This window comes from Bidens hawaiensis, unplaced genomic scaffold (assembly GCF_021521415.1).
Source record: "Bidens hawaiensis isolate Kalapana, Puna unplaced genomic scaffold, B.hawaiensis_p1.1 tig00021498_1, whole genome shotgun sequence".
Classification (NCBI taxonomy): Eukaryota; Viridiplantae; Streptophyta; class Magnoliopsida; order Asterales; family Asteraceae; genus Bidens; species Bidens hawaiensis.
Window position 1 is genome coordinate 211,562 of NW_027493335.1, and position 13,603 is coordinate 225,164.

The 13,603-nt window shown below is 32.6% G+C and overlaps 2 pseudogenes; both read right to left on the minus strand.

Moving 5' to 3' along the window:
- Positions 1-5,705: 5,705 nt before the first annotated feature.
- Positions 5,706-6,175, minus strand: LOC143563551 (putative lipid-binding protein AIR1 pseudogene; annotated as a pseudogene).
- A 5,765-nt stretch (positions 6,176-11,940) lies between these two features.
- LOC143563552 (14 kDa proline-rich protein DC2.15 pseudogene) lies at positions 11,941-12,775 on the minus strand (annotated as a pseudogene).
- Between the last annotated feature and the right edge of the window lie 828 nt (positions 12,776-13,603).

Below are 13,603 nucleotides of genomic sequence, written 5' to 3' on the forward strand. Positions count from 1 at the left end.
GCTGGTCCTTAGAATAGCATACTAATGTGATATTAATTGTATTAGTTTCATTCTTTTTAGAATGACACTGTTTATATTAACTAATGTAACATGGCCTACACAGTATGTAGGTTACTACCTGGATGTTCTTGTTGGGAATTTAAAATTTACATAAGACAAGTTTGACTATAGCTTGGGTAACCCAAAGGCATATCATTCTTATTCATACGATGTTAGAGGGGTTGAACACACATACAATGAGTAGGCATTACTATATTATAGGGGAATGTACACTCATGGGTATAACTCATTCACCGGCCAATAATACACCGTTATTTTATTTCTACCCTTAGATACCCACGTACAAATCAGAAAATAACTCGAAACACCTACCTATAATTACCCTAAAACTCTTTTTATTTTATTTTTTTGTTAAAATTTATAAATAAATAAAACAATTAAATGTAATTAAAATTATATTTCAATTAAATTAAAAATATAACATAATTAAAAACCGGAAAAATAAATATGACGATCAAAACCAAAAAAAATAAAAAAACGAACATCTAAACTAGATGATCTTTCGGCCAATTATATTTTTCGTTATCTTTTTCATGATCGCATCAAACGATTTTTTTAGAAATGCGCAATGAAGTTGCCGTGTCTTTCTCTTCGGCTTGCTCGATGAGATCTTTGAAAAAGCGTATCCACTATCATTTGAAAAAATATCGTTATCAAAATCGTTCGGCAGTATGAATATTCCGATATCATCGTTTGAGAAATTAGCCATTGAGGATTTGAGTGAATAAAAATGGTGAAATGTTTAAGTGAATAAAAATGGTGAAGAGTTAGTGGTATAATTTATATATAATAAATTGATTATTAATGGGTGTTTTAATTTCTTCAAAAGTCTCCAACAACAATATAAACACACGGGAAACATTTGACACAAATTGTAATTTGACAAACTACCCATATAGTTAGGGATGGGTATGCCATATGGTAAACTATCCATAAACTTTACTCACACTAGTGGTCCGGCCCCTCTTATTATGTGTGCATATAACACTTAATTAATACTATCTTGCATGTGTATGCATAATACTACCATATAAACTTTTTAGTGTCTTTTCTTCATTTATCTGAAGAAGTAGATGAGATCTACGTCCACTTTTATTTGCAACATGTGTTTTCAAATGCTAGAAGAGGCTTCACATGATATCGGTTGAACAACCAGTAATTTTCGTGGAGTTCTTTCATCAGAATATTTACGACTGTTCAAAGGGTAAGACCCGACCCTTTTACCTAATATCTTACCCAGACCCTTTACCCTTTCTGAATACTACTTTTATTTAAGCGACTAAAGTTATCTTATCATCCATAGTCATTGCATCAAAACGTGTTAGTTATATTTGAGTTCCAGTATTCAATGTTGGAATAAAAATAACAAATAACTGAAAAGATCATCAGGGCCGGATTAACGCATAAATGTTGAATCTATAGTATTCATTGTTGAAATCGGCACACACATATACACATTACCGAACTAGTGCCTCCCTATTGGGGCAGCTATACCATGTCGTACACGACACGATAAGACATGATGATCTGTTGTGCTAAACACAAACACGACACGATAACTAATCGTGTCATTTTTTTCCAAACACGAACACAAACCTGCTTAGTAACATATTAACCTGTTGACCTGTTAAGAGATCTGTTTAAAGACGCAACGAAAAATACATGTGTAACATAACCAAAATTATCAAAACGAGCATAAAAGTCTCAATTAATAGATAATCTAAAACATATTTGAAACAAAAAACTACAAATCCATAACATACTAGAAACAAAAGACGACAAATACAATAGCATATTTGAATCAAAAAATTATAGATGCAAATCATAACATCCATAAAAGTATAATATCAAGTTCTGACAAACATTAGTGAAATAGTTTGTAAGTAAGACTTTAGGTTTAAAACTTTAGAAGTGTATATATATTTATTTTTTTTTAAATAAAAATCTACACGTGTTACTAACAAGTTAACTAGTCTTTAACATGTTAGGACACGAATTTAAAAATGTCTTAAACAGGCTGACATGTTTAAGACATGAAACTTGTTAAACTCAAACTCAAACCTGTAAAAACTCATGTCGTGTCGTGTCGTGTTGTGTCATGTTAACAGGTCTGTGTCATAAATTGACAATCATACTTCCTATCGTCACATCGTTTTGATTAAACAACAATACATCAAATTTACACTAATTACATTTAGGCCCCTTCTATTATAATACACAATGATACTTTAATATAAAAAACAATTACACAATAATACTAAATGTTTTATTTAATAAATTTCTAATAATCCCCTTAAACTAAACTAAGTCTAAGAGAGGTCTTCATCATGAGCTTCTGATCAACCTTAATTTTCTTATTTGATTGACCTAGTTTTTCATTTGGCTTCTTTTCCCTTCAAACTCTACCTTGTTGGCTTGGTGATGTATAAAATATAATACAATATCAAGAAAAAAAAATCCATTAATTTTCTTTTTCAATGTGTATAATGATGGAAACATTTTAGTTTTTTTTTTTTTACTTTTTCCCTTTTTATTTATATTTTACTTAAGTTTTAATTGTTATTATTATTAATTTTGATTTTTTCTGTTACAAATCATTCTCATTCTTTTCATTTATATGTTCTTTTGTAGAATATATTAAAGTAGTATGCTTTTAAATTTTCCATAAATTGTTCATATTCTATAAAGAAAATTCCTTTTTTACATACAAATTAGTATATAAGTTATGTGTATAAAAAATCATTATATTAACTTGCTTATATTATTGTTTTTCATTTTTAAGCATACACACGTATGATTTACACAAAGTGTACGTAGGTTTGATAAATAAATGCATATTTTTTTCAAATGCTATGAGAGATGAATAAAAATTATGTTTTAACCATTTTATTGTACATTAAATTTGTAAAAAATGATTTATTTATTTTGTATTTTTCTATTCACGAAAAAAATGTGTTTCCTGCGTAGAACTCTCCAATATATCTTTTGAGAACTCAAGAACGAACCAAATTATAGTCATTCATTTATTTTCATCTTGTTCTAGTTTCCTTCATCAAAAGTCAACATACAACTTAATATAGTTAATTGCCTCTTATTTTGTTACTAACAGCATTTTTTATTAGTCTTGACTTGATTTCAACCAATCCAACTATTAGACGATTCATGTCAAACTTGAAAATCCTAATAACCGATGAAACTGCCCTTGACACAAGTGTAATACCCCGTCTTTAAACGGAATACGCCCGATTGCAATGTACATATCAGTTATAAACTCGTAACACTATTAATAGTGACAATATATTTATTTTATTCCATAATTTCGTAAATACACAAATAGTTTGATAATGAGTCAAACAACATTACATTTAAATGATACAAATATTATTATTATTCATTATAATAATCCTAAAGCATAACTAGTTTTCTTGTCATGGCACTTCATTGTATCAACCTACAGCACGTTTAAAATAATATATTTTGTCAACAACACATGTTGGTGAGTTTTCATTATATTTTTGCATATATAAATATATACAAAATGCGCGATTCAACGATCGTCATGCCAACGATAGTTATTCAATAAATATTTAAACATAAAGTAAATGGAAACAAGTAGTGTCTTCCTCACGTTCCTTTAGCGAAGCCGTAGTAATACGGGAAATGAGAACCACTAAGCATAACAACTGAAGTTGAAAGCGTTAAGCAGCGTGGAGACGTCCCGTCAGACCCTTTCACTATGTGTATTTGTTTGCGTAACTTCCACCATAAAAACAGTAAACACGTTGCACATAATTCACGTATAATCATAAACAATATGCAAGAATAATATTAACACGAGCAGTAAATGTGAATCAATTTGTAAACAAGCCCATAACTAGCGAGATAAAATTCGTACATGCTACACCCCAAGATATTAAAAGTGTTAAAAGGGGGTTACGAAAAACTCACCTGTTAAATAAGCGAGAATGAGTAAATAAGCGAAGATGTCTTTAAGCGAGTGAACCGACATGGTTTGGTTAACAAGTGACCCTAGATAAATAAATAAATAACTATGATCAAAATAAGGTTGAGGAAAGACAAGAAATAGATTGCTGACACGTTCATGCCGACATGCCAAAAAAGGTTATAATAATGCTTAGTTAAATTTGATGAGTTCGGTTCATTTACGAACCGAATATTATTTAATAAAATAAGTTTAACGAGTGGTTCATGTTTTTGGTCGGACATGAACTCGGTTTTGATTCAGGTTTATGTCTAACATGTTTGAAATGATAAGATGACGTGACATGTCTGACAATCTTAGTCTTGTTTATTAGTTTTATAAAAGATAGTTTTTAACATAAAACTTTTTTTAGCCGAACATTAATGTGTCGACGAGCGATAGTGAAAACACAACCACTGTTGTAAATTTAGAGCGACGACATGATGATGATCACATGATATGTTGTACAGAAGTAAGACAATAATTACCCGATGATGGAATATCAAAGAAGAAAGAAGAACTTGATGGATTTGACTTTCTTGGTCAAACTTGAATTTTAGCACCAATTGAAAAGTAAGAACACAATTAAGAGTGTAAAGTGTTGTGGTAAATAATTTAAGAAGTTTGAGAGGCTATATAGGCTTCAAATAATTAATAACAAGGATGAAATGATTAATTACATTAGCTAGTCATAAGGCTAGTCTTGAGCAATAGTAGTCACAAATTAATGAGCTTTGACCCAATTTGATGAAGGAGTAAGTTAACTATTAACAAAAAATAGTCTAGGTTCATCCAAGACTTGCAAACACGAGTCAAAGGGCGGGAATTAGGAGAGGAGGAGAAGAAGGCGGTTGATCCATCTTGAAGAACACCAATAATTATAAACAACTAAATATCACAATCAAATACTCAATAAATGCGAAGATTTTATTAATAACTGCGGATCCGAAAGTATCAAAATTTTAAAAATGGTCGGGTTTTCGGGTTTGAACATTAACAAATGTTACACGACCTCTCCCAAAAGAAGTAACCAAGCTACTGCTAAGCTAGAAGGCCCGTGATTGTACTCCAATTAAAATTGCACTTTTTAACGGCCAACAAACTTAGAATTGTCTAGGTACTTCGTATGGGATGACCCAATGGCAAAAGACCACCGCTAGCTGACTCAACACAGGTATAAGTTTACTATTTACAAATTACAATAAATAACTTTATTTAGTTATAAATTATCTTTTTTACGTACGTGTTAGGAAATATGTTAATATGTAGTATTTTTCAACAAATATGTAAATTTGATATTAGAAACATTTTAAGCGATAATAATCAAACTGTTTTAAAGAGTGCATATATAATTAATCTTTATGCTACTTTTACATAAAACTATAAAGACATGAAGATTCATCTATTGTGCCTTTATGATGGAATGAATCACACTTGAATATTTTGACGTATAATATAGGTAATAGTAATAGTAACATAAATAATAAACAAAAACATCAAATGTAAAATTTTATTCCCACAAATAAATTCTTCAAACAATCATTTCAAAATAACTAAAGTGATCTCTCTTTCCTTTAGTTCAAACAGTAAATACTCTCACAGTCCAAAACAAACAAACAAACACACTCGATACGACACGACATGACACAACATGACATGCTACATGATAGCTTGTTCATTAAGCACATACGAAGTCCTTTGGCACTTGCTTGCTACAAACATTTAGAAGTAAACTGAGAGACAATGGCACATTCAAATTAATTCCAAGAACGTTCGCCTTGATAGCGGTACAAAGGCAAACAGCAGCCTCGAGGTCAACAAGACCTTCAAGAAGGCTGCAACATGGCTTAACTGGTGGGTCTCCAACGACTAGATTAAGTAACTTGCCAAGCACATTGGCACACACACCTAGTTTAAGGGCGTCCCTAGGACATGTCCCGGTGGATGGCGGATTTGGTATAGGGGGAGTACCAGGACAGGTGGTACAACCACTGGCTAGTGCAAAAAACAAAAGGTTGAGTGCAAGAAAGAGTGCTAGTGGGGTGTTGGTCTTTGAAGCCATCTCTTTGTGATGTGGGAGCTTAATTATCACAAAGTTGTAATGGTTTATGAAGGGATGGAATAAAAGTTAGGAGATGTGAGGAGTATTTATAGGAGAAAAGAGGCAGGTAAATAGTATTCTATTGCTCTCATGTGACATGCACCTGAATATTCAATTACCAATATTCTTCATGAATTTTATTAAGCCAAAATATTTTTTTTTGCTTATATTATGGAATTTTATTAACATATTTTAGCGACCTCAAGTAAAAAAATATCAATAAAAAATGACCCCCTAATTCCAATTAGGAATTCTTTAGGCCCCTTAGGAACAGGCTTTCCAATTTATCATTTTGATTTATTTTCCTATTTAATAACTCATAATTAGATCTTGGTAACTAACTATTTGCAACTGGACAATTTCAAAAATATTTTTTAAATACTTCAATATTATTTATTGGATGAAAATGGTAAAAATTATAATCCCTATTCATGTAGTAGTAACATCATTTAAATCCATTTAATTTGAATTGGTATTTTCTCCATTACAATTATTGTGAAGAGACATATACAATCGTTAATCTTTTAGAAGTTGTATTTTATCTATAACTTAAAAAACTTTATCGTAATTTAATCAGTTTGTATCTTAAACGACTTCACCTAACATAATTCGTTAACCTCTGTCGTGAGTCATGACTACTCAAGTATGTAACGTTGAGCTCAAATTTGAGAGATTTGGTTCACAAAATATAAGGTGTTAGCAATAAGAAAAGCTATATCCAATAAGTGCATCCATTATTCCTGAGTTGTTACTAACATAATGATAAAGAAACTTGTCTCGCATTAGAGTCCTGGTCTTAATATGAGTAAGTATGCATTCTTCGGGTAGATACATCCTCAGCCGACTTAGTGATTATATCATTATTATAAAGATCATTAAGCATGCATGTATCATCTTCACCAATACAGATTGATGCAATTACATATATTTATACATATATAACAATTTAGTATACGTTCAGTCACACAAACCTAAATGGTTAGAACTAGTACTTTTGTGTTTGTAGAAAATAGGAAGTTAAATAAAAAAATGAGGAAAATCATCAAAAATAGCCAAGATGATCGCAGATTTTGCGTAAATAGACATGCACTTTTGCATTTATTTAAATAACAAATCAAAAGGAGATAATAAGCAGGGACGACTCTTTCACAGCCCTCCAGAGTCCGATTGAGAAGATGTTAAAGCAAATGCCAATCCCGCTCTTTTCATAGCCTACACAATTACCAGATCTTTCATATACGCACGCACACCCTATAATTCGGGTCCTTCCCAGCCCACATGGCAATAGTCTTGCTCCTCTACATATAACTTAAAAGTTTATACCTATTTGAGTTAAAATTGTGATCTACATGATTATATTTGGTAATGTTTCAGAATAAACCCCTCATATAATATTTTTCAACTAGTATGAGTACAAGAACCATATATACATATGACTACATGATAGAGGCTCATCAAAACCCAGTCACTAAAGCCATATAACATACGCAAGTAAAACACTTCGACACATTTTCACATGATTATGGTGTGGTATATCGCATGAAACAACAAATCATTTCAAAGTGAAGAGATTTGAAACCACAGATGAGCAAATGGTACTGGGTACTGGTACCGAACTAATACAGAAACGAGCATTTCGGTAATGGTACCAAGTTTTTGAGAAAATCAGGATCAGGATTATCGAGACCATGCCGGTATTTAACGAATGTTGGCCTACGGTATCGATACCGAACCAAGCATTCTCGGTAACGGTAACGATACCAAATTTTTGAGAAAATAGAAATCGGGAATTTTGGGATCGGTGCCGGTTTGGTTCTGAGCTCATCCCGATTTGAAGCCCAATTAAGGCTACTGTGTTCAACAAACTCTACAACCACACACTTGACGGACGGACAGAGAGTGAAGCAAATTCCGAGACCCTTCACGAATACGAATACCACCACAAATACCACCACAAAAATGGATTTAACCACTTGGTCACGTGGAATGTTCTGAAAAAATCATCCAGTTGAATGCCGTAACGATTCTAACACTAGCTCTTCAAATGTTGAGGATTTTATTTAAAAAATAAATAGTATGCTATTTTATGGTTTTGATGAATCTAGTGTTTTGTTTAATTTCATTTTTTTATTTCTAATGAATTCAGTATTTTATTTTATTTTTTAATGAATTTAGTATTAATGAATGATTTAAAAAAATGGTTTATGATACAGAAACGAGTGATGCCTCTTAGAATACAACAAAAAGATGCTTTGCCCGTGCATCTAATACACACCATGTAAAGCATCTGGAAATCATTATTGTAGGCCATTCAAAAGATTCCAATGTATAAACACAAGCAATGACTAATCTTGGTAAGATGTCTAGATCAAACTATTTACGATTGCAACGAATTGCTTTTCGCCAATATCCCCTTAAACCCGCAAACGTATTTTATAAAATCAGCCCCCCCCCCCCCCCCCCCTTCCAAATAGTTCATGTGAATGTTTTAATCAATAAATGCATCATGGTATGTTGCAAGTTTAACTTTTTGTTATATATAATCATTATAACATAAATTAGTATACTTTGCTAATGTTTGACAACCTTGTGCTGAGCCATTGAAAGGTTTTATTGATTAAGAGATAACTTCTGAATTATTCAGTATTGCTTCAAAACTTAACCATTAAGAAGCTTCTTTTAAATGAATCAAACACACGTACTTTACGCATCTTACTGATTTAGAGATATCTTCTTAATGAAATCATTAAGAGGCTACCGAACTGTCCTAGCGAAATATATTAAAGTTTTATAGATAATATAGAGTCTCCTCGGTACCTTAATTAATTGGTTGATCATGGCCCCTACTTACGGTGTTAATCAAATCTTTCCACAAATTCCACATGGATGTTTGATCTTACAAGTTACAAACTAGAAAAACTTTTTAAGAGTTAATTACATGTATTTCATACAGTTTTGTCCCAACATTCATACGTTTTTAGGTTAGTTTTAAGCGTTTGCTCGCGGTTAACATTTTTGGTTGTTTTCGCCAACTAATTTCTCCCCTTAATTTTTATGAAATTATTACTATACTGTATATATTTAAGTTTAAACAAGCTTGTCAAATCTTAAGAAATAAACTCTTTAGAGATCTATCAAATTGCCCTTTACATACTCATTTATGTTCTGAATAGAGCTCGATTTTGGAGAAAATCGCCACTACAACATTCAAACCCCCTGGTCATTATTTTTAATGGGATTCGAACTCAAAAAAAGGTCATTTGAGAAATTAAAATAGTCGCAAAGTCATTTTAGGACTGATTTTGGCAGTTGCTTAAAACGTGATCCTTTTTACATTTGCAACTATCATTCCACCAATTTGCGACTGGAATTTCATTTGAAAACTTAGCGACAAAATGTTTGCTACCTTTTGCGACCGGGTTTTAATAGTTGCTCAAAACATGGTGGCTACTTACTTTTGCAACTAATTTGCAACCGCAAAAGACACTCAAATTTAACGACAAAATCTTTGCGGTCGTTTTCGCACCATTTTTCATTATAAGTTTCGTTGTAATTTATCAAGTTACTGTTTTTATTTGAGACCAAATCAAATTCGATCGATATATTTGCTATGATTTTTAACTGACACAATCCAATCTTATTTCGGTCTAACTTTTGACTATTTGATTCCGGTCTTTAAGTTTGTGATCGTTTCTGTCGGTCTCAAATTTTAGACACTTTTGCCCATTTTGTAGTAGTGAAATCGATCAAGTCCATTGTCGTCATCCCAAACAGTATTGAAAGTGGATCATATCTCGCTTTTGTGACAATATTAAGCTATTCTAGACATAAAATCCAAGATTAAGTTATGTTCGAAACAATGCAGATACTATTTTAGAAATGTTGGATATCAAAACACCCTCGAAGCCAAAGATGTGCCCCCTTCTTCCGCCTCCAGCGCTCTCCTCCCACACTTAGGTGCCGGGCATTAACAAGTACTCTGAAGAGATCCGGGTAAGCATATTGTTTACGGATTCCCCCATGATACCTCATTTTATAAGTTTACCAAAAACAAAAAGTAAAATGTTTTGTTTAATAAAAGTTCGACAACATAACCGTTATTAATATAGTTCGACAACTAACGTCTTTCCTAAAGTGGCAACACACCGACAAAAAACGAGTAACATATTTCAAACGTTATTGCTTTTCATAAAGAAAAGACACCAACACTTTACGGGCAAGGGATAAATGCATCTTCAGACAAAAACTCTCCCACTGAACTTTATGACTGCATACTTACAACAAGATTGATGTTGCGTCGTTGGTATTCAGTTTTTTTCAAAACAATGTAGTTATGATTGAGTTTTGCGTGTAAGGTTAGATACTTAGGTGTCTAACACCGTATTCAGTTTCCCCTTACTATACATAGACGCAAAAAATTGGAGGTAAATTGGTGTTCACGGTTCGGCAGTTCGGTTTCAAACTGTGAAACCTTCTAAAACAGTCACGGGTTTGGCTTTGCGGTCGGTTTTTTCTTTAACTTTCGGTTGGTCGGTTTCAAAACTTTTAAACCGTAGCAAGCGGTTTGGTTTACGGTTTATACCTAAAACCGACCATATATTTTATATTTTTTATACTACATATATATTTTATATGGGGTTGAATTGAATAATACTATAATCATACTTAAAATCTTAAATATATATAAACGAAACCTTTAAATGTTATCTGGTTTCTCTCTAAATTCTCTCAAGCCACTAGAAGAATAACAGATTGCTTTATTTGTAAATGAAAGTTTCTCATGCATTTGACCCGAATTCACGTGTATGGGTCTCACCAAACCCAGATAGCCCTTAAATGGGTTATTACATCTTATTAAATTAAAAATTAATCTCACCAAATATTTGATATGAAAATCCTATAAAATAGGGATATAATTAATATCCGATTTTTAAAATATATATATATATATATATTATTTTTGATTAAAAAACAATTTTATAGTAAAAAAATAAGATGGCCATGGGTCTCACCAAACTCAAATAGCTTTTAAACTGTGTTATAACATATCATTTATTTGCGAAACCATTTTATCATCAATACCTAAATATATTATTAACTTTCCTACAATAAATAAAATTAAAATCCAAAGAAATATTTACACCCTGTAATACGTGAGATAAAAGATAGTTATATCATAGATATAAGCTGCTTGTTTCTTTCCTTATTAGTAATGGACTAAATGAATATTTTGTTGGATGATGAAAAATCTTCTGGTTAAAAAACCATGTAAACCAGTTTTCTGTTATATATTATTCTCATTCGCGCGAGAACAAATTAGTTAAAAATTTTCTATTTTATTCAAACATTTATAAAGGCCCAATAAGTCCAAACCATTGGTACCGGTCCGGTTTGGTTCGGTTTTTATTTTCAATGTTTAGGCTTTGTTTTCAATAATCAAAAACCGTTACTAACGGTTTAGCTTACAGTTTGACCTGAAAACGAAGGAACCAGACCGTGAACACCCCTAAGATGTAGGGCCTGCCTGGAGAAGTGATCATCTTTTTAAAAATTTTAAGGGCCTATTTATTTACTCGCCTCTATAATATTTAGTGGTTCTTAGAGAGTCAGAGACGGCCCTAGTAAATTAAGCAATAATTTAATTATTACAGTCTTGACTCATGACTAATTAAGAGTGTCACAAACATCTCACCTCACGGGTGTAGTCAGTTAACAACCACTGACTTTCTAATCCTAGTATAGTTATCGTGGCCGTACTGAATAAAGAAGTGAGAAAGTAGTACCAGAAAACCGAACACAACATAAACAAATGACTTTCATTTTCCACAAACCATTACAAAAGTCGACCAGGATTTAATACAATCAAAACATAATCACACGAACAATCACGCTAATTAAGCATACATACAAAACACACATAGGACTTCATAAATAATCTAATAAGTAGCCGATGCAAGACTTAGCATACGTACCCTTACTTGGATCAGCCAGACAGACATGACCGAAAAGACTCACACTTAAATATAGCATAACTTCGAATACGAGTGAAGTTAAGGGCCATATGTATCCAATTTAATTAAGCACACTTGTAGCCACTTGGGACTTTCTTGCCACAAGCACTAAGAAGCAAGCTAAGAGAGACAGGCACATTTAGATTGGTCCCCAAAACCTTAGCTTTGATGGCAGTGCATAGGCAAACCGCGGCCTCAAGGTCAGCAAGGTCTTTGATGAGGGTGCAACACGGTTTAGTTGGTGGTGAACCCGCTTCGACTACACCCAAACTTAGCAAATTGGAACACACCCCTAGCTTCAAGGTGTCTTTAGGACAAGTAGCCTCGGTTGTCTTTGGCTTTGGCTTCGGTTTTGGGTTTGGGCTACCACAAGTCCCACAGCCACTCACCATGGCACAAAAGAATAGAATGAGTGCTAGAAAGAGAACTAGTGCAGCATTGCCCTTTGAAGCCATCTTAAAGTGTGCTAATATAATCCCTTTAATTTTAGGTATGATTGTGAATGTAGAGAAAGGATTGAAGGGTTTATATAGGTGTAAAGCTTGGGTTTTGGCCCAGATTTGCTAGCATCTAGAGGTACACATTAACATGCAAATCACCATCAGAGGTACACATTAACATGCAAATGGCCACTGGCCTAGCTTGTTTGTAATAATGAATAAACTATCTTTTCTATACTAGATTTACAATTATTGTAATATTCCTCTAGATGCATTGCTAGGGTTATTGTATCTAAGTGTATGTTTGTGATTGCTAGCATGGTGGACCGATAAAAAGACAAATGTTGATGATGATCATCATCATCATGATAATGATGAAGATAGCAATGAAAATGTTTAATCTTAATGTTTTATACCAATACACTTGATTACTATACCATGGACACCATAATTGTGTACAAGGAGAAGTACAAAAGTGATCATCTTTTTTGTTGAAATGAAAAGAATAGAATGAATTATTGAATTCGTCCAAGCACTAGCTTCCATGGTTCCTTTTGTCTTGTTTAACCACTAAAACGAAAGTCTTTCCGTATTAGCATTAGCTTCTTCGTAGTGGGAAGTCCTCTGGTTTTCCGGTTTTCCTTTTAGTTTCTTTAATTAGTTTAGTATTTTGAAAAAGTATAGATGATAAGCACAAGTATATATGATGTGAAGGCTTTATTTGCATGTTAATTAGGGTAGTTTCAGAAATTGGTGCATGTTAAAAACAAGATTGGTGAGGTTTTGGTTAGGTTCAGTTCGGTTTATTGAAAAAAATATTGGTTATTAGTTTGGGTTGGTTATTTTGTTTCACTTTTGTCGATTATTTCAGTTTCAATTCGATTAGGCTAATCGGTTTTACCTTGTACTAAGTCGAACCCTTTTCTTGCTACTTTCATGTCTAGTTGGTCCAAATTATATGGTCTCTTGAATCAACTTCTTATCAGTTTGTAAGGTGACTTGAGAGAAT